General features: G+C 46.7%; 1 pseudogene; it reads right to left on the bottom strand.

Moving 5' to 3' along the window:
• Positions 1 to 12,533: 12,533 nt before the first annotated feature.
• Positions 12,534 to 20,388, bottom strand: LOC131493659 (serine/threonine-protein kinase MARK2-like; annotated as a pseudogene).
• Positions 20,389 to 21,430: the final 1,042 nt, after the last annotated feature.

The raw sequence follows: 21,430 nt of genomic DNA, 5'->3' as shown, positions 1-21,430 counted from the left end.
GGGGGAACCACATTACTGTGCTCCAAGGGGCTGTGTTTGAAATTCGCCTCCCCGTCCCTCAAAAGTCCGCTAGGCTGACCCTTGCCACGACCGACCAGTCCAATTCCAATGTCAATCCCCCACTCCTTTATCTCAGACCTGCCTGGAGATGGAACCCAGCCTCAGGAAAGGGGCGGTGCTGTGCTCTTTCCCCTTCTCCTGCTCTTCCTATCGCTTACCCCCATCCCTGCTGTGGCCCCTCCAAGCTAGAATCAGATGAAATCACAGAAAGAGGAGCTTGGTTTTTTTCACACAACTGTGCCGAGGACTTGTAGGCCCTCGGTATCCTCCACGGGCAGGCATTCCGTCGTGAGCTCTCATTTAGCACACACCACTGGATGAGCTCTTCAAAACAAAAATTCACGCACACCACCATGCAGGCCACGAGGTGTGAATTAAATGGGACTGGGTCTCTGGTGGCCCTTTCCTCGGTGGCCTCGGTCTGGGTCTGCACTCTGTTCACAGCGGTTCCTTCGGTCCCTCCATTCCCCATTCAGCATCCGCTACAGGCTCTCTGTCCTGGTCCCCGTCTGCAGGAGTCTAAGGCCCCTATCTGGCACCATGATGATGGAAGCGTGGCAGCATCTTAGTTGTTTTCTTCCTGTCTGAGTCCTACCTTTTCCAAGTGCACCTTGATTTTCTCCTATCTCCATTTTGCTGGTGTCACCAGCCTGTCCCAACCTTTATGACATTGTTACATACAAAGTGCAGTCCCAAGGGCAGAACGTTGACATCCCCTGGGAGTGTTAGAAATGCAGAATCTGAGACCCCACCCCAGACCTACTGATTCATCTGTATACCCACAAGATTCTCAGGTGACTCATACGATGAGTGTTTGAGAAGCACACTTTATAAGATTCCAATTCAGAAATTCATTTGTATATCAAAAATATTTTCTATATTACTCTGGTAAATTTCATGAAAACAATTCCAAAGCCTTGACTCACACTTCACTACAAATTCTAGGGGGCTCTTGACCAGTGTGTCTTCTCTTCCCAATGACCATCTCTTTCGGGGGACAGTGACAAGTCCAAGAACATTTGCACTTTACAGAAGAAGGCTGACCCATCACTGTTGGCAGCTAAGGCAAGAGACTCCTACAGGTCTTTACAAATTCTTATCTCATGTCTTGCTGGAACTGTTCTTCCCAAGCGAGATCACTGTCAGGATATTGGGACCAATCTGGCTTTCACTTTCCCTTCTCCTCCACCTAATTGTCCTCCGCCACCTCTAAGACTCCCTTGCCCAAGTGTCCAGAGTGAAAAGCAAGCCTATTAGATCCAGCAGTAATCCATGGATATGTGATGGTGTACCCTGGTCCCCAGTGCTAGATGGTACAGGCTTAGTCTCGCCACAAGGTTGGTGATCTTGTTCCAATTTTCTGCCTTGACATAAGCCGTGAACAGCTTGAAAATCCACCATTCCAGGAGTTCTCCCTCACACAATTGAAGGAAGGGACAAGTAATAGGCCCTATTCTGGCCCATGATGCTATTGTTTGGACAAGCCCCAAAGAAACTTTCCTGATCAGGTCATCAGAACCAATTCGTACCATAAAAGGGAGGTCCAATTCAGCTTGTTTTCTCTCAGAATCAAAGCTGGGAAAGGTCACTGATGGGTAGATGGAAGCTGATCTAAAGTTTGAAGCTCCAGGGGCTCCTGGGTGGCTCAGTCGGTTGAGCGTCCGACTTCGGATCAGGTCATGATCTCATGGTTTGCGGATTCGAGCCCCACGTCGGCTCTGAGCTGTCAGCACAGTTGTGAGCCTGCTTTGCATTCTGTGTACTCACCTCTCTCTGCCCCTCCCCCACTCATGCTCTGTCTCGCTCTGTCTCTCAAAAATAAATAAATGTTAAAAAAAATTTTAATAAAGAAAAAAATAAAGTTTGAAGCTCTGAATCTAAGTCCTGTCTGCTAGCAAGAGTGAGGGTACTGAAACTGAGACCAGCTGTGGCATTTCTTTAAATTCATGGGCATGGTCACCAATGGTCACCTTCTTCCTACAAGTTTATTCAGGGGCACTGAATTAGGAGTAATTCTTCTGTCTGAGACTCCAGTTTCATAATCTGCTTTCCTCCACTTCTCCATACTTGTCCCAGGTATGACTTTGCCTCTGAACTCTCAAACCTTGACAAAAACTTATTAAGCTTTTTACATGCAAGGATCATTGTTTTTGTTCCAACCTGACATGTGTCCAAATATTCTTCCAACTTTAGAAAGAAAGACCAGAAAAGCAATAGGAGGTTGTGATCTCGGTGTTGGACTTTACCCGTGCACTGTTCTATTTTGTGAGAGACTGTATAAGAGATCTTTGAATGGATTGCTACCAAATAACTAGAGATATCAAGTTTAATATTCTCGGATCCTTGGTTAGTTTTATGTTCGGGAAAACAACCCAATCTCTGAGATTCTTTCTGTTCACCGTGGTAGGAGTTATTTCTGTCCTTCAACCCTCCAAAGGAAATAAGCAAACATGCAAAGAAAGTTATGATTCACCACAAATCACTTGATGAGCACAGATTTATTTTAATTTTTTTAAATGTTTATTTGTTTTTGAGAGAGACAGAGCACAAACGGGAGGGGGAAGAGGGAGAGGGAGAGGGAGACAGAATAGGAAGTAGGCTCTAGGCTCTGAGGTGTCAGCACAGAGCCTGACATGGGGCTCGAGCTCACGAACCACAAGATCATGACCTGAGCCAAAGTCAGACACTTAACTGACACTTAACTTAACTAACTTAAGTTAATGCCTCTGTGAAAAAGCATTTTTAATAAGGTGTAAGTAACCTTAAACTTTATAACCAAGAGCTACAGAAAGAATACTTTTGTTGTTGAGGATTTGAACTTGAATTATTTTAATTTCTCTTGCATTTTAAAAAGTGTTCACTGAGTCAATTAGCACATATTGAGCATTCATTATATGCAAGGGCTAGTGTTAAACATTAGGAAAGTTTGCCAACTCAAAAGATGGTGCCTACAGGTCTAGGTAAATACAACAAGCTGTCACAACTTAAAAATGTTCACCATGGATTAGAATAATAGGTATTGTTAAAACATCTATACTACCCAAAGCAATCTATACATTTAATGCAGTCCCTATCAAAATACCAGCAGCATTTTTCACAGAGCTAGAACGAACAATCCTAAAATTTGTACGGAACCACAAAAGACCTCAAATAGCCAAAGCAATCTTCCAAAAGGAAAGCAAAACTGGAGGGGTGCCTGGGTGGCTCAGTTGGTTAAGCGTCCGACTTCAGCTCAGGTCATGATCTCACGATTTGCGGGTTTGAGCCCTGCATCAGGCTCTGTGCTGACAGCTTGGAGCCTGGAGCCTGCTTTGGAATCTGTGTCCCCCCCCGGCTCTGTTCCTCCCCCACTCACACTGTGTCTCTGTCTCTGTCTCTCTCTCTCTCAAAAATAAATAAATATTTTTAAAAAATTTTAAAGAAAAAGAAAACTGGAGGCATCACAATTCTGGACCTCAAGTTATATCGCAAAGCTGTAGTAATCAAAACTGTATGGTACTGGCACAAAGATAGACACATAGACAATAGAACAGAATAGAAAACTCAGAAATGAACCCACAACTATATGGCCAATTAATCTTGGACAAAGCAGGAAAGAATTTCCAATGGGAAAAAGAATGTCTCTTCAACAAATGGTGCTGGGAAAACTGGACAGCAACATGTAAAAGAAAGAAACTGAACCACTTTCTTACACCAAAAACACACAAAAATAAATTCAAAATGGATTAAAGACCTAAATGTAAGACCTGAAACAATAAAAATCCTAGAAAAGAACAGAGGCAGGAACTTCTTTGACATTGGCCATGGCAAATTTTTTCCTAGATACATCTCCTGAGGCAAGGGAAACAAAAGCAAAAATAAACTACTGGGACTCCATCAAAATAAAAAGTTTCTGCATAGTGAAGGAAACAATGACAAAACTAAATGGAAACCTACAGAATGGGAGAAGATATTTGCAAATGATATATCCGATAAAGATTTAGTATCCAAAATATATAAAGAACTTATAAAACTCAACACCCAAAAAACAAATAATCCAATTAATAAATGGGCAGAAGACATGAACAGGCATTTCTCCAAAGAAAATATCCAGATGGCCAACAGATACATGAAAAGATGTTCAACATCACTCATCATTAGGGAAATGCAAATCAAAATCACAATGAGATATCACCTCACACCTGTCAGAATGGCTACAACAACACAAGAAACAAGAGATGCTGAAGAGGATGTGGAGAGAAAGGGAAAGGAAAGAAAAAGGGAAAGAGAAAGAGAAAAGGGAACCCTCGTGCACTGTTGGTGGGAATGCAAACTGGCGCAGCCACTGTGGAAAACAATATGGAGGGTCCTTAGAAAGTTAAAAATAGAACTACCCTATGATTCAGCAATTGCACTACTGGGTATTTACCCAAAGAATACAAGAACACCAATTCAATGGGATACAGGCACCCCTATGTTTATAGCAGCATGATTTACAATAGCCAAATTATGAAGGCAGCCTAAACGTCCATAGACTGATGAATGGATAAAGAAGATGAGTGTGTGTGTGTGTGTGTGTTACACAATGGAATATTATTCAGCCATAAAAAGTTAGGGTCAGCGGGAGGCAAACCATAAGACACTCTTAAATACAGAAAACTGAGGGTTGATGGGGAGCAGGGGGGAGGGGAAAATGGATGATGGGCACTGAGGACGGCACTTGTTGGGAGAGCACTGGGTGATGTGTAAGCAGTGAATCATGGGACTCTACTCCCGAAGCCAAGAGCACACATTACACTCTGTATGTTAGCTAACTTGACAATAAATTATATTAAAACAAAGACAGTGATCTCTGTTTTGTTTAAGTATGCCTAGTGGGTACTCAACAAACATTTGTTGAATGAAAAAAAAAATTAGGGTTAGGATTCTTTTTTGAAAGAAATCTTGCCATTTGCAATGACCTGGATGGAGCTAGGGAGTATTATGCTAAGTGAAATAAGTCAGTCAGAGAAAGACAAATAACATCTGATTTCACTCATATGTGGAATTTAAGAAGCAAAACAAACAAGCAAAGGGGAAGAAATAAGAGAGGCAAACCAAGAAACAAACTTTTAACTATAGAGAACTAACTGATGGTTACCAGAGGGGAGGCAGCTGAAGGGATGAGTGAAACAGGTGATGAGGATTGAGGAATGCACTTGTCCTGATGAGTACTGGGTGATGTACGGAAGTGTTGAATTACTATGTTGTACACCTGAAACTAATAGAACACTGTATGTTGACTAGCTGTACTTAAAAACTTTAAAAATTAAAAGTAAACAGCAAAAAAGGTCAAAAATTAAAAATATATAAGAATAAAAATAAAAAATAAAAAGTGTTCACCAATGCAAGTTTGCCAGATGTGACTTGCCGTTCAGATAGACAACTGCTTAGTATTATTGTGGCCAAAATATAGGAGTCAGCATTAAGCGGTCAAATAAACGATACCTTATTAGGCACTCTCACTCATTACGGCATATGACTTCAGTGTCCCTCAGAACATACGATAGACAACTGATAATATTTTGCAAAATTGGCTGATTTTTCTCAAAACTGTTACACATATTCTTATTTTGACTCTTTGCTGTGTCTGCAGTGCGATCAGAGAAACTGACTGCTATTTCTCCAAATGCTATTAAGGAGAAGGCAAGAGCTGGGATAAAATTAGCTGAACCTTCCAGGCAGTTTCCGGTCCTCATAGCAGAGAGCTTTATATATTTGACCCTTAGATAAAATTAGAAGCTCTTTAATGAAAGACCATTTCATGATTAGCACTGGATTGATAGCATAAAACAAACCACATTACTGCAGTGGCTTGTTCCCTCAAGATGCTCTTAATGAGCATGAAAAATGCAGGTCCAGGGAGCCTCAGTTTCTACCGTGTATAAATCTCAGGGGATTCTGATGGCTTCTCCCCTTCATGAGATGCTGCTAGAGTCATTGTGTTGGGTATACCTGCACAATCCTGTAGAAGCCAATAAGGTACTTCCTCTGCCATGTAAAGTGTTACTGGGGCACCTGGGTGGCTCAGTTGGTTAAGCTTCTGACTTCAGCTCAGGTCATGATCTCATGGTTTGTGGGTTCAAGCCCTGCGTCCAGCTCTGTGCAGACAGCTCAGAGCCTGGAACCTGCTTTGGATTCTGTGTCTCCCTCTCTATCCCTCCCTCTCCCGCTCATGCTCTGTCTCTTCCTCTCAAAAATAAATAAACATTAAAAAAAAAATTTTAAGTCTTACCAATGCTTCCTTCATCTGTGAGAGTACCATTTTGTGAGTCATAATTTAAGTAAATATTAACACAATAATAGAACAGGGCAAAGAATTGTCTCTGGTCTTGCATTATGCCATGATAGTTTTTGCACACTTACTACTTTGTAACACTACTTGTAGAGAGTAGGGGAGGCATCTCTTCCTGGTCCAAATGGAAGGAAGGAAGGAAGGAAGGAAGGAAGGAAGGAAGGAAGGAAGGAAAGAAAGAAAGAAAGAAAGAAAGAAAGAAAGAAAGAAAGAAAGAAAGAAAGAAAGAAAGAAAGAAAGAAAGAAAGAAAAAAGAAAAAGGAAAGGAAGAAAGGAAAGAAAGAAAGAAAAAGAAAAAGAAGAAAGGAAGGAAGGGAAGGAAGGAAAGAAAGAAAGAAAGAAAGAAAGAAAGAAAGAAAGAAAGAAAGAAAGAAAGAAAGAAAGAAAGAAAAGGAAAGAAAGAAAGAAAGAAAGAGAAAGAAAAGATGACTTTTGTCCATCATCACCATAAATCATGTTGGTACAAAGTAAGAAAGTAGGTGTCCCAAGGGAGTGGGCCAGTGACTGGGTCATGTACCTGGGTGCTTGACTATAGACAAACCTTTTCTGCTGGCTTCTCCTAAGTTGCCAGTTCTCAAATGTCTGTTGTGCTCAGACTTGTAAAATAGTTCAGCTGTTAATGGGGAAGGGACTGAGAAATAAGGGAAGATACTATGTCATTATTACTGTATGTTATGTATGTCCCTCTGGGGGAAATTTAAAGTGCTGTATTGGCAAGAGCAATTCAACTCTAGCTTTTGAAAATATGGATTTCCTTTCCCAATGTTAACATCGGGTAAATGAACTTATCTGTTACGTCAATGTACTCAACACAGGAAGAGCATAAACTCAGGTACTTCCTTCACCTTAGACGTTTCCCAGATCCCAGTGTCCTCCAGGAAAATCCAGTCACCTAGACAGACCCTTCATGCTCCAACTTTCAGTAGAAATACCCCTTATGTCCAACCAGAAGAAAGAGAACATTCTTCCTAAGGGAAGGCAGAGAGGGAAATAAACTTTTGTAAGCATTTTCTATGAGCTTCTTCCCAGGTTCTTCACATCCAATAGCTCAATAACCTTACGAAAATATGCCTAAAATTCTCCAGACTGTTCCCTTCTTTATTGAAAAAAAAAGAGCTACGTCTTCCTAATTCGTTTTACATAACACCTGGCACAACGAAGTCTTTCACTGGAAGAAATGTAATAAAGACTATGACAAAGGTGAGAATAAGGCAAACAGCGGTCACCTGCTTTCATCTGGCTCAAAGAAAAAAAAGAAAGTGTTCTACTATAAGCGGTACTCAGAGCAACCCATGCCATGGTACCAAAGCCCAACACAGTGCAGAGGTGCCTGAGTGGCTCAGTCGGTTAAGGCCATGATGTCCCAATCGGAGGGTTGGAGCCCGTGTGGGGCTCTGTGCTGACAGCTCGGAGCCTGGAGCCTGCTTCGGATTCTGTGTCTTCCTCGCTCTCTGGCCCTCCCCCGCTCGTGCCCCCGCCCTCTCTCTAAGATAAATAAAAGTTTAAAAAAATTTTAAGTTCAATACGGTATGATTAAACACAATTTTCGAACATTACACTTTTCAAACACCTGAAAGTCATCTTTTGACAGATAACTGGGCATTTTTTGTAGGCTCCTCGGTGTAATTTCATGAAGTTCCTGCCCTCAACATCATCTGACACTGACCTTAACGCTGTTACAAAGCCCATAGGATGACCACAGTTCAGTAGGGAGGGAGTCAGAGGAGCCCAATTCCTGTCCTCACAGTAGGTGGTAATGCTGTCCATCCCATCTCTGTCCTGTCCCCTCTGGACTGTGTGTGTAGCTCTTCTGCGTTTGAACTCCGTCTCTGAGCTAATTCTTGTTCTGTGCGCTTGCTTTGCATCTCCTCATGACTGTTTCTGCCGGTCCTGAAGCGCTCTTTCTAGGGAAGGCTGCGTAGGCACACGGGGAATGGGTAGGGGCCTGGCTGCTGTGATGTCATCCAGGCATTTCTTACCCCTGCGCCCTCTTTCTCCTGGGGAAACGGGACCCCCTTCCCCCGAAAATGAATCATTCTGTTGGGAAGGCCAATGTCTCTGTCTTCAACTGGTATAGTGAGGGCACCGAGTCCCTAGCACTTTCATGGATGAGGCTTCTTCTGCGCGCTGACTTCCACCATGAAGCCAGTCAGGTGACAGTACTTGTATTTTCTTCCGAGTGGTGTTCACCTCGGTTGCAACCGCGTGCCCTTGTGATCCTTTCAAACGATCAGTTAGCAGGTTGTCAGAGCTGGAGTAATGTGCTGGGCTCCAAAGTGGCCGCAGAGGGAGGCGCGCACCGGCCTCGGGTGCGTGCGGAGCGCGCCCGCGCCCCTGCGCGCCGCCCTCACCCCTGGGAAGCCTCTGTTCCCTGGTGAAGGAGTGCACAGTCCTGTTTGGGCTAGGCTGTTCTAGAAGGCCTGCTGTTACCTACGAGGCATGGCACGTTACGTGTGAGTTTCAGCATTCTGGGCCTCCTCTGTGTGCACACCCCCCGCGCGGTGGCTTCTCGCCTGGGCTGTACCCCAGCACCGTGAACCCCTTCGCGTTTTCCTCCAAGCCCTTCACGGTCTGCGATGGCCGTTTGCAGGTTGGCCACGGAGCCTAAGGTCTTTTTATCCTTGGTGGGCAGCTTGAAAATGAATTTTTCGTTGCGCAGGGTCTCCGCTGGGGCTAGCGCGCATCCCGCAGCTTTGGCGAACGCTGCAGCCCAGGCCCCGGGGCTGGGCGCGAGAGGAGCGAGGCCGGTGGGGCGGCCGGTGAGTGACGGACACCTGGCCCCCGAAGGTCCCAGCACCCGCTGCTCGCGCCCAGCGCGGCCGCTGAGGATAAAGGTACCAAACGGCCATCGAGACAGCCAGTTACCATTTGGATGTCCATCAGAAACCATGCAATGTTTGCGGAAGGGTTGGGTCTTATTTGGGGTAACTACTTCGCAGTCTACTTAATGTTTGTAAGAAGATGAATCTTTTTTTTTTTTTTAATTTGTTTACCAAAAAACGAGACTATTCCTGGTCATGAATCTTCAGGTCTAGACTTGGGCGGGGGGGGGGGGGGGGGGGGGGGGAGGGGGGAGGCGTGGGGGAGGGTGGAATGTGACCAGAAAGCCTCTGAGGTCTAATGTTGGGGGGGGGGGGGCGCGGCCTTAAAGTTTGGAACCAGACAGATGGATTTGAATTCTGGTCGTTTATTGTGCAATCTTTTTTTTATGCTTATTTATTTTTGAGAGAAAGAGAGACAGAGTGCAAGCAGGGAGGAGCAGAGAGGAGACCCAGAATCCGAAACAGGTTCCAGGCTCTGAGCTGTTGGCACAGACCCCAATGCGCGGCTTAGAATCACCAACCATGACACCATGACCTGAGCTGAAGTTATATACTTAACCACTGAGCCACCCAGGCACCCCTATTGTGCAATCATCATGCCGATGTCTTCCTTTTGAAAGAATTGCTCAATTGTGTCTGTACAAAAGGCAGATGAATTTTGGTGACAGTCTGTTATCAGCTGATTCAGGTGGCCACTCCAATTTAGCTGCTGTTCCAGATGTCTTTTTGTTTTTAGAGCAAGTCAACATGCTCTCTGTTGTGTGCTATGTAGCTGGGTATCTGGTCAATGCTGCATTATCTATTTGTGTTGGTAAACACCCACAAAAACAGTTTGCTTTGAGCTGGTAGGACCAGAAATCCACCTTCCCTGCCCAAGCTCAGGGATATAGAATTCTCCAGTCCTCTGTCACTACTGCCCCTGCAGAGACCGATCATTCTTCCATTTGACAAGACATCACGCTGGCCCACTGTGTTGGCACTACTATGCTGATGTGGACGTGGAAAGCAGGAGTTGCAACCATTCTAGACTCCTGGGTAGGACACCTGTGTATCAGCAGGTGGGAAATGAGCCCCTTAAAACGTTAGAGGTCTGCCACCTTAATGACGTTTCTAGGAGTCCAGTGTCTGAGGCATGTCGACGGTGGTTTGCAGTGTTCCCCCTGACCATGGAGAAAGAGGCACCGAGCCTAGCAGGGCTCCTTGGAGTTTGGAGACGACATGTACCTCATTCGCACCTGCTACTTTGACCCATTTTCTGAATTACCCTAAAGGCTGCCAGTTTTGAGTGGGCCCGCAAAAGAGAAGGATCTGCAACCGGTCTGAGCTGCAGGCGAGCTGCTCCGGGACTTTTGCCAGGTGACTCAGCAGATTAAATGGTGCCCGAGGTGTCTAGGGCAGGTAGGGGTGCTCTGTGGGGCCTCTGCCGGGAGAATCACAGAACACAGCTTTAGGATCTTAAAACACAGCTATACATCCCCTGCAAATTACTTTCTCCTATGAGGAACCGTGTCTAGCTTTTCTGGGGCTCCAGTAGAGACTGAGTGCTTGCCCAGGGACCCCCAAGTTATATATGGCTTGCCTACACATGATAAATTAGAAGTAGTCTGACCCAGCAGACTACCAAGTTGGGTGTGCACAAGAGCCGTGCATCATCAAGTGCAAAGACACCTAGGATACTGAGCCTCTGTAGGACCTACAGGCAAAATAAGTCCCACGAGCAAGATCCCACAACCCACACTCCTAATACACCCTCTTCTTTTTCGGTCATTACTTACGTCCTCGTGGGGAGTTCCGTGTGACTAGTTGACCAAGGAAGAGACTATTTGGGCCAGTCGATACATGGTTCTGCATGATGTGCCAGTGTCCCCAAAAGTAGACAATTGCAGAACCCCAGCCCTATTCCGGGATGGTTCTGAAGGGTTATGGGGATTCCTCCAGGTGGAAGAGCTTTCAAAGGTTGTTCTCTGGATGTTAATTTTCCCCAGAGGAAGACACGTCCAGAGTTATAGGTCTTCATTGATTTGTGGCTCCATTAATCTGCAACCTGAAATTGGTGACCACTTTGGGCCCCTTAATCCAGGAAAGCAACAGGCACCAGAACTTAGATCAGTGACTGCCCCTGTTTTGTTTTCCTCCCTATATTCACACTCACAACTCAGGGCCAGCGACAGAAAGCTACATTTGCTCCCCGGACAGTCACATGAGGTGTCCTGCTCTCCTTAGCCCTCCTCCAGCTTCCCAGGGCCAACAGTCTCCAACCAGCATGGTGTTGAGTCTTGCCTTTTCCCCAGTAAGGGTTCCCAGTGCCCTGCTGCCTCGAGTCTCTGCCAGGGATGGTGGCTCACTGCCTTCAGCAAGCTCCAGCAAGTAGCTGCTGGCTGTCCTTGCCGGAATTTATTTGGTTACCTCACAGTGTCATCTCCCCTCCCCTGCAAGGCAGAAGAGAAGCCAGAGAAGGACAGGAGAGGGGCTGATGCTCCAGGGAAACACTCAGGGCCTGGCTGTTGTTTGGTCTAGGTGGGCAGAGCATGGCCTGCAGCGGCCAGGCGACTCCCCTTGTCCCCCAGGCAGTCATGGTTCTGGAGGCAAAGCTCTGCCCCGGGGTGGGGAGGCCGTCCTGGAAGGTTCTGGGAAGCCCAGGCCTGCCGCAGCTGCTCTGGCGTTGGTCTGCGTGAATCACTAGCCTGTCTCCCACGTCAGCTCATTGGGCTCCATAGAGCCGATGATCCTTCATCCCCCACCTGAAGTGTAGTGAGTGTGGCTTAGCCACTGGAAACTCGTTTCATTTCTGCATTGCTGCCTCAGCTGCCCGCCATGTGAGAGTGAAGTGCTTTCCCTCTGTCTTTGCTTTCAGGTTCCTTGGAGTTTTGTTCTGGAAAACCTTGGACAAAGATTTCTGCCTGCAGATTTGAACTTGGACTTTCCAGAGAAGCTCCCAGCGGTCCCCTGCGAGCAGTGGACCTTGCCGGGGGGAGAGGCAAAGGTCTCACCTTAGGGCAAAGCATCTGTCTGGGCGGTGGAGGTCCCTTCGGACACCCCCGGGTCTCCACCACCCTCGCTGACATTGTGGGCAGACGAGAAGCCACCAAAGCACAGCGGGGGTTTTGCTGGGGTGGAGGATCCTCCAGGTGCTCTCTGTGGGGAGCAGCCCAGAGGCCTGCTTGGGCTCCTGGAGCAGGGGTGCTGGGAGACCATGGCAGAGGCGAAGCTGTGGGAACCTGACACAGTTCGTCTGTCTTTGCCATTCTGGCCCGGCCCAGGCTAGCTCTCCCCAAAAGTGAGGAGTTCCTGCTCTGATCTATGCTGGTGGAGAGGTCACTGTTGGCGGTGGGGGCAGGAGGGGCGGGGGGAGGGGGAGGGGCAGGGGTCTTCTTTCCCTGCAAGCTGGGTAGGGAGCTGGCACCCTGTCCCCTGAGCCTCCTCAGGATCTGCCTGGCTCCTCTGAGTGATCTCAGAGTAATGTCAGTTAGGGTGGGAAGGGCTGGCTGCTGAAATTGTGCAGCCTGTGGCTGGCAAAGAGCCCATGCTGTACCTTGGTGGATGGTGAGGACAGCGGCTGTTGGTTAAATCGGCTGAAGGCTCAGGCTTCAGGGTGGTGGCATAGCCCTCAGGCTCGGATCTCTTATAACCCAGGAGCAGATACGTGGCCACTTCCCCATTGCATTTCTGGCCTGTCAGTGAGTCCTGGGTCTCTCCTTCCACGTGTAACCCACGAACACCCCGAATTCAGTCTGCCGAGGGCCCTGGTAGTCGGAAAACGGCTCCATGCAGGGTGTTAGTTCCTCGTATTCATGATCCACAATAATCCACGGAGCCTTCCCAATTTGCTCCAAAGTTCCTCTCTTGCTGGGATTGAGGACAGAAATTTCTCAAGCAGATTGTCACATTCCGTTGACTAGAACTCAATGGGATATATTCCACTCAGTACCCCTCCCGGGGCTCTTTGAGTTTCTGTCCTTCAAAAGGCAGGAATCCATTGACCAATGTATACTGGATGACTTCCAGACTCCATACATCCCACCAGGTTGTACTTTGGACCCTGGAAGAGCTCTGGAGGCAGCATGGCGGGGGGAGGGGGGGGGCGGGGGGGGGGGCTGCCACAGAAGGTATGCAACTTATTGTAAAAGATGTGTTTGCCACTGAAGCCAAAGTATGCAATCTTGATATTCATGCTAGCACCCAAAAGTGGGTTTTCTGCCTTTAAATCTCTATGGACAATATAATTCTGGTGACGGCTTGCACAGCAGATGCTATCTGATGGCATTGGCCTTCACCCCTTTTGCTTTCCGCCAGAAGTCGCTAGGTGCTCACACACCTCCCCTCCACTAGCACCCTTCCTAGTAAGAGTGTTTCTTCAGCCTCCACTCCTTCAAATGTGTCACTGTGTCGGATGTTCACTGTGAAAGGGCGGGCCTACGCCGGCCAACTCCATCTTGTTCTGTGTCCTTCACCTTGACCACACCTCCTCCCCTTGAGTAACCCCCCCCTCACCTGCCTAACAGGACTTGGACCCTTCCACAGCCAATCGGCTGAGGCCACAGCCATTACTTCACCAACTGCCCCTAGGCCCCAATAAAACCTTTGTCCTTTTGAAACTCACTCTCTCTCCCCGGTATCTCACCACTGCATCGGTGCAGGTAGGGGATTGAGCTTGAGCTAGCTCGAATAAAGGCTCTTTTGCTTTTACATTGGACTCAGCTCCCTGACGGTATTTGAGGATCACGAATTCTGGGCATAACAACTGCAATTGGAATTCAGGGTGTCCTGAGGTCCCCTTACATTTGGCAAAAGCTGGTGAGGAGTTTGGTCCGAATCAGTTCAAAGTTCACCTGATGAACTTGTCTTTATGGCAGAATCAAAAACACAATGCCAGACCAAAAAAAACAAATAAGCAAACAAATACTAACAAACTAAGAAGAAAGGAAAAAGAAAATAATGAAGGAGAATTTAGAAGTGAAAAAAATGAAAAATAGAAAAAAATGAGAAAAAGAAAAAGTAAGTAAATAACCACCAGACCAAAAAACACTGAGGAGGAAACAGCTAATTTTGGTTAAAGTCCCTCAGGTCATTGAAAAGCTGCTTCCTGATCTACAAGGGTCAAGCCCAGCCAGGAAACGGGTTTGGTCCTTGGAATTCTTAAAACAATAGCTCCGTGTGAGGTCATAGAAAGAAACAGACCTGTCAAGGCTGAGGATAATCCACAGTGATTTTCTCATTTTTTGGTCTCAAAAATCCCTCAGGCTTTTACAAATGTTAAGGACCCCAAAGAGCTTTTTGACTCTGTGGATTCTAGCAAATTACACTTACCTTATTAGATGTTAAAACATGTAGGCTCCTTCGGTGGCCATTTCTAGTTTGAAAATTGGCCACTGTTTTTGGCTTTTGAAGAGTCATGATGTCTACACTCAAAATTTCAATTCCTTTTTAAAGTCTGAAGGATTGGTCTCAAATGATGCCACAACTTACGTAGTGTTGTGATACTGGGTGAAAATGTCCTGTTACATAACACACAATAAAGTACATTGTTAACATCTATAAAGCTGAGGGGAAGCTATAGCTGTCGTATTTTCATTTCCTATTTACGGTTTGGCCCAGTTTCTTTGGGGTGGAGCCCTGCCTCCTCACACCTCACACCTCAGAGCTCTGCCTGTCTCCCACTTCTGCCTGGAACATTCAGAGAGTCACATGGCTCCTTCCATGCCTCATGCAACCCTTTGCTGTAACACCTCATCTACCTGTTGGGGTCTTACAACATCTCTTACATGTCTTACCTGCCACTCCTATCCAAAACTTTATATTATGGGAGTTTTCGAATATCTACAAAATTAGAAGAGTGTAAAGGCCCTTCGGTAGGAATCTATCCTCCCACATCAATCATCAGCCACATTTTTGCAATCTTGGTTTCTCCACAAATATTTCAGCCTGCGTCTTTCAATTAGTTACATTTTAGAAACATAGCTACCATGCCATCCTCGGATGTAACAAATTAACAGTATCACATACCAGTTCAAATTCAAATTTCCCTGTTATCTGAAAGATGTCTTGTTACAGTCGATATGGTTGAATAAAAGTCCAAACGAGGTACGCACGTTGCTTTAAAACTTTTCCATAGCAATGTCATCATTCAAAATACAATGCATTTTACATGATGGCTTAATGTCTGTCTCTCCCATTAGAATATCAGCCTCATGCAGAGATTTTTGTTTTTGTTTTTTGTATCTTCAACACCTAGAATGGTTCTTCACATGCAGTAGTTATTCAATACTTAGGAAGGAAGGAAGGAAGGAAGGAAGGAAGGAAGGAAGGAAGGAAGGAAGGAAGGAAGGAAAGGAGGGAGGGAGGAAGAAAGGGAGGGAGGAAGGGAGAAGGCTGTGAGGACTATGCTTTGTAAACCTGGCCACATTTGTGAGTTTCTAGCTCTAAAACTTTGGACAGCTTCTCAGAGTCTCACATTTCCCATCTTTAAAATGGGACTAATAACGCCTGACTTTGCACAGTGTTTGTGAGAATGAGATGAAGTATGAGTGCGGTGCCTGGGGCTACTATGTTTTATTTTTCTCCAACTTAAAGATCTTGAGATTATCTCGAGGTTAGGCTAAGCCCTAAATCCAACGACAGTGTCCTTGTGACAGAAAAGGAGAAGGCTCAGGGCCACACAGGGAAGGAGACCATGGGGAAGTGGAGGCGGAGACCAGATAATGCAGCCACAGGTCCAATAACACCGGGAGCCACCAGACACTACGAGAGGCAGGGATGGATTCTCCCCAAGAGGCTTCGGAGGGAGTTTGGCACCGCAACACCCTTGATTCTGGCTTGTGGCCTCTAGAACTAAGTGAATACATGTCCGTGGCTTCGAGCGACCACGCTGGGGATGGTTTGCTATGGCAGCCAGCACAGAGCACCATGGAGCAGTTAAGAATCCTGGAGATCAGGAAATCTCACTGGGTTGACTTTAACTGTGGGGGAATGCTCTAGCTTTTCGGCCAAGTACTGCCGTTCCCGAGCTATCACGTGCAGGGCGCCGTGCCAGGCAGACCCGGGAAATCACAGGGCTCCGGCACACTGCCTCTGCCCACAGGAGACCTGGGGAGAGAGAGCACACGTTGAAATTGCAGAGGAAGAGAAGGACAGTGTCGTGGGTGAGCGAAGAGCTTGCATTCTGGCATCAAAGATAATATGCAAGTTTCAGCTCTCCTGGGAGATTTTGGGGAGGATTTCTCAGCTTCCCTAAGCCTCAATCTTCTCATCTATAAAAGGGCAATCATAACCAGGCTAGCCTTAGAGGCAGGGTCATCCCTAGGCTTTGTAGGCCGGGGGCAAACATTTGTGCGGGTGCCCCGTGTAGATAAACAACATGGGTCTTCCCAAGTGAGCCGGCACCACTCTGGCAGCCCAATCCCACACTGTCCCTCCAAAGAAATGCTGCTCTGGGCAGCAGAAAGGGTTTGCTCTCCCCCTTCTGGGACCCTGGGGCCGACCCCACGGATGCAAGTTTCAGATCTCTTTGGCTGGTTGACCTACCCTTGTGTAAATGGAACTGCCACACTGCTGGTGAGGGACCTAGAAAAGTGTGAGGTCTGGGCCCTTCGTCTGCCTATATATCTGTTCCTGGGCATCATGAAAATGGAAAGGCATCATTTTATTTTTAGTTTCTCTAAATGTTTATTTACTTTTGAGAGAGAGACAGAGACAGAGCATGAGCAGGGGAGGGGCAGAGAGAGAGGGAGACACGGAATCCGAAGCAGGCTCCAGGCATTGAGCTGTCAAGCACAGAGCCCGAGGCGGGGCTTGAACTTATGAACCACAAGATCATGACCTGAGCTGAAGTCGGACGCTCAACCGACTGAGCCACCCAGGCGCCCCAGAAAGGCATCAGTTTCGCAAAGTGTCCAGGTGATTAGCACAGCTACTAGCACATAATGAGTAGAGTAGCTCAAAGAGTAGCTGTTATTATCACCAAGAGCAATAAGGCAGTAATTCCTGTACAGATTTATCAGAGCAGTTGCAGGGAGCAGCAGCCCACTGGCTGGGGGGTGGAGGGCTGAGACAAGGTGCCATCAGACAGAGGAGCTGTGACATGGCAAACAACAGGAAGCAGTTGTTATTAAAGAGGTGTGGCCCGAGTGCCATAGACCAGGAAGAACAGGAGGCTTTTCAGTGGCCAGCTACCAGGGGAGGGGGCAGAGGCTGGCAGGAGCCAAAGCCCAGAGGCCAGAAAGTTCAGGGGGGTGTTCAGGGAGCGGCTGGGAAACTGGCCCCCTGTCCAGTTGGAGCACATGTTTGGTGCAGCCAGTGAAACTGCAGAGAGCAGTCTTAGGAGAGGGCGTGTGGTTCTCTCAGCGCCCCCTGGAGTGTGCACCGCTCTCCCCAACTAAGGGGAGTCTCCAGGGGCTGCTGAGCCAGCGGTGGGGAGTCCGTGCAAACAGGCAGTGCGGTGCATCTGTTCTAGTGATGAGGGAGCAGAAGGCAAGCTGAGGGCAAATCACAAGCTAACATCCCATAACCCCCACCACCACCCCCAGGTGGATCTACGTGTGACACTCCTCAGGCAATCCCGGCTGCTGCCGGAGAACAAAGGAAAGGGAAAAACAAACGGTTAGCTGATAGAGATCACAGCCATGAGGGATTCATCTCCATCAGTTTACAACTGTCTTAATGATTTATAAGAAAAAAAGCAATCTTATCAGTAGCCAGACCTCCAGAGACCTAAAGACTCAATTTCCTGGAGCCCTAACATCACCCTCCCCTCCATAGGATAGAAAACCTTCCATAATCACTCACCCCTCACACATATAATGTAGCTCTTTCTGTTCCTGGGTTCTGTTCCCATGCTATAATTAAAACTATCTTTTTGCACCAAAAACATCTCAAGAATTCTTTGTTGGCCGTTGGCTTCAGAACCCCACTCCCAACCACATCAGTTTGGCACCCAGTTGTGGGAGAGGCCTGAGTTTTATCATCTGGACTCTGAGCTTCGGTGTAAACTTGGTGAGTAATTCCTCTTCTCTTCCTTTACTTTGACTTCAGGGGCTTTTTAACGAGTATGGTCTTATTGGAACACTTTGACTCAGGCTGCAATCCTCTAGCCCATGGCTACTCTACGGGGAGGAGAAAGCCCACCTTTTGGCTGGAAATTAGTACCCTGGCCAGAATGGTAATAAGACCCCAAAACTTGATGCCCTCTCTTTACTCCTGTCTTTATATAAAGTTGTCTGTCTTGGGCAAGGGACAGCCACCTAAGTCACCAGGTTGGCTGCTTATCTTAAGACTCCCACGTGAGGTTTCCTCCTCGTTGGTCTAATGTGATCCCCTCCACATCCCTGGTCTAGCCACTTCTGCCCCCAGACCGCCACTCAGAGCCGGCCGAAACCCATACCTGACTGAATTAAAACCCACCCAGGGACCGTTTCCTAGGGAAGCTGGCGGTAAACACTACATGCGTTGGAATGTCGCTTAGATCATGATGGATTTCTGTCTTTACTGTTTTCCATCAGTGTGCCCTACTGACTACTTAGATTATAAAATGGGGTAATTTCCCTTTGTAAAACTTTTCTAGTGTTTCTCATGGGTTAAAAATGACAAGTCTTCAAGGCAAGGCAAATGATAGTATTTTGGTCCATTCACTGGCACCCATTTGTAGCCCAGGATACGGTGGGGAAGCATAGGGGTTCTAGCTAGCATCCCTCCTACAGGCCCTTTACAGCAGGATGATGGTCAATAGTAATTTCATTCAAGGGACACCTTGGGTCTCTTTGACACCAGGAACCTCTGACATATCCTGCATGAGATACCACCCAGTAGTGGGGGGGGGGGGGGGGATTTTTGGTAATGGACTGTCCCTACTTTTCTAGGAGCATGGAATCTTTTCCTTCAGTCCCCCAGGACTCTCCCTTGTAATGCCTTTTAACCCACTGGAATCAATTCAGATTGCAAGATCTAAGAACAAAAAAACTGATCTGCTCTGTAACATTGCATGGCCTCGGTACTCCTAGGAGTTGAGGAAAAATGGCCCATTAGTGGGACATTAAGCTTCAGTACGATCTATCACTTAGATCTCTTCTGCAAGACGCAGGGAAAATGGACTGAGGTGCCCTATGACCAGACCTTCATGGCCCTAAATCAGGATCCCAATCTAAAGGCCTTTGCAGAATGTGTCTAACCACCAACCAGGTTGATAAGCCCCCTCTGGACAAACTGGATGATGACTGTCCAAATAGGTCCCTTCCTCCTATTGGAGGAATCACTGGCCAGTCCAGACAAAGAGGACACTGGCTCTGTTGCTGTCCCTCCTCCTTATAAACCCCAAGATCCCTCTGCTCCCAGCCCAGATGGGACACATCAGGAGCAGGACGCCGTATCTTCCAGGAATCCCACCTAAGTTTGGAATGCAACCTCTTAGGGAGGTTGCTAATGGAGAAACACATGGCACAGAGTCCTCATCCTGTTCTCCGTGGCAGAACCAGCTCAGATAAAACAACAATTAGGATGATATTCTGAAAACCCTTCTCAATTTATTGAGGGCTTTCAACAATTATCTATTATGTTTGATCTGGCAATATATATAACATAATAACTCATTGTTGCACCCCTGAGGAGAAGAACCCTATCTGTGCAGGGGCTCAAGAGTTCACGGATAATCTGTCAACAAGAGATAGGAAAGGTTATCCTGTAGGGGGCGCTGCTGTCCCAAATACTGAACCACACTGGAATTACCAAGAGGCTAGACAGGGAAGGGAGAGATGAGGTCATAGGATCACTTGTTTAATAGAAGGGATGGAAAAAAAATTCTCTAAACCTGTAAACTTTGGTAAAATTCAGGAAGTTAGTCAAGTAACTGATGACAACCCAGCTCTATTTCAGGGTCTGGACCCAACCTCACCTGAAGGAAAACTATACTAAGCATGCATTTTATAAGTAACAGGTGAATTTTATAAGCACCTGACATCCACCAAAAACTGACTAAAATGGCTGTAGGCCCTCAACCCCCAACGCAGCGCCTAGTAGAAGTAGTGACTGGAGTCTTGCATGATAGAGATGTGGTCTTGAAACAAGAAAAGGACTGCAGAGCTAAATCTCAGGGTAAAATATGGGCTCAAGTATTGGCTGCCACTATTGTGGATTCCCCACAACACCAGACTAACCAGGGGCTGAAGAAAAAGCCAGGATCACACCAAGGATCAGGTAAGGCCCCATGCTATGGGTGTGGCCAAATTGGACATCAAAGAAAAGAATGTCCGAAAAAATGCTTTCCCCCAGGACCATGTCCTGTCTGTGAGAGAAAAGAACTTTGGAAGAGAGACTGTCCTCATCTCCAGAGAGAGGGGAGGACAGGAACTCACTTCCCTGCTGGAGAGCAGGAGCCTGGGGTCCGGCATGACGTGGTGGCCCTGAGGCTGGTCCCACTCCCTTTGACATCAGAGTCCCGGGTTACCCTGGATGTAGAAGGTGAGTTTGCCAACTTTCTTATTGATACAGGAGCCACTCACTCTGTTCTTACTCAGGACTCTGGCCCTACTTGTCTTTCTAACCATGAAATTGTTGGCATAGAAGCGGAAACTAAATCGTGCTGTCAGACAATGCCTTTGACCTGTAAATATCAAAGTCAATCAGTTACTCATGTTTTTCTAATCCTTCCATCTTGTCCCATGCCATTACTTGGATGAGACTTAACGTATAACCTGGGAAGCAGGTTCTTACAAAAGAAGGGGACGGCTTGTACTCTTTAACACCCGGAGAGCTAAAACCTTACCCTGACATCCCTTCTAATATCTGGAAGGAAGTAAATCCACATGTCTGGGGTTGTGATGTCCCAGGATGGGCTCTTAAAGCCCAATAAGTAAGGGGTGCCTGGGTGGCTCAGTCAGTTAAGCTCAGGTCATGATGCTTCAGATTCTGTGTCTCCCTCTCTCTCTGCCCCTCCCCTGCTCGTGTTCTGTCTCTCAAAGATGAATAGATGTTAAAAAAAAATTTTTTTTAATGTCTTGGTGATATCTCCCTACCTCAAGGGACTATAGTTCAATATGTGGATGATATTTTAATCTGTAGTCCCACAAAAGAAATGTCTGATAACAATTCTATAACTTTACTTAATTTCTTGGCAGACAGAGGGTATCACGTCTCCCCTCAAAAGGTGCAAATATATAAACAGAAAGCACAATATTTGGGAAATGCGCTAACACCAGGTCACCGTACCCCATCTAATGACAGGAAAAAGGCTATATTAGATCTTGTACCC

This window comes from Neofelis nebulosa, chromosome 13 (assembly GCF_028018385.1).
Source record: "Neofelis nebulosa isolate mNeoNeb1 chromosome 13, mNeoNeb1.pri, whole genome shotgun sequence".
Lineage (NCBI taxonomy): Eukaryota > Metazoa > Chordata > Mammalia > Carnivora > Felidae > Neofelis > Neofelis nebulosa.
Note: the sequence above shows the minus strand (reverse complement) of the source record. Positions and strands in the feature narration are given on the sequence as shown.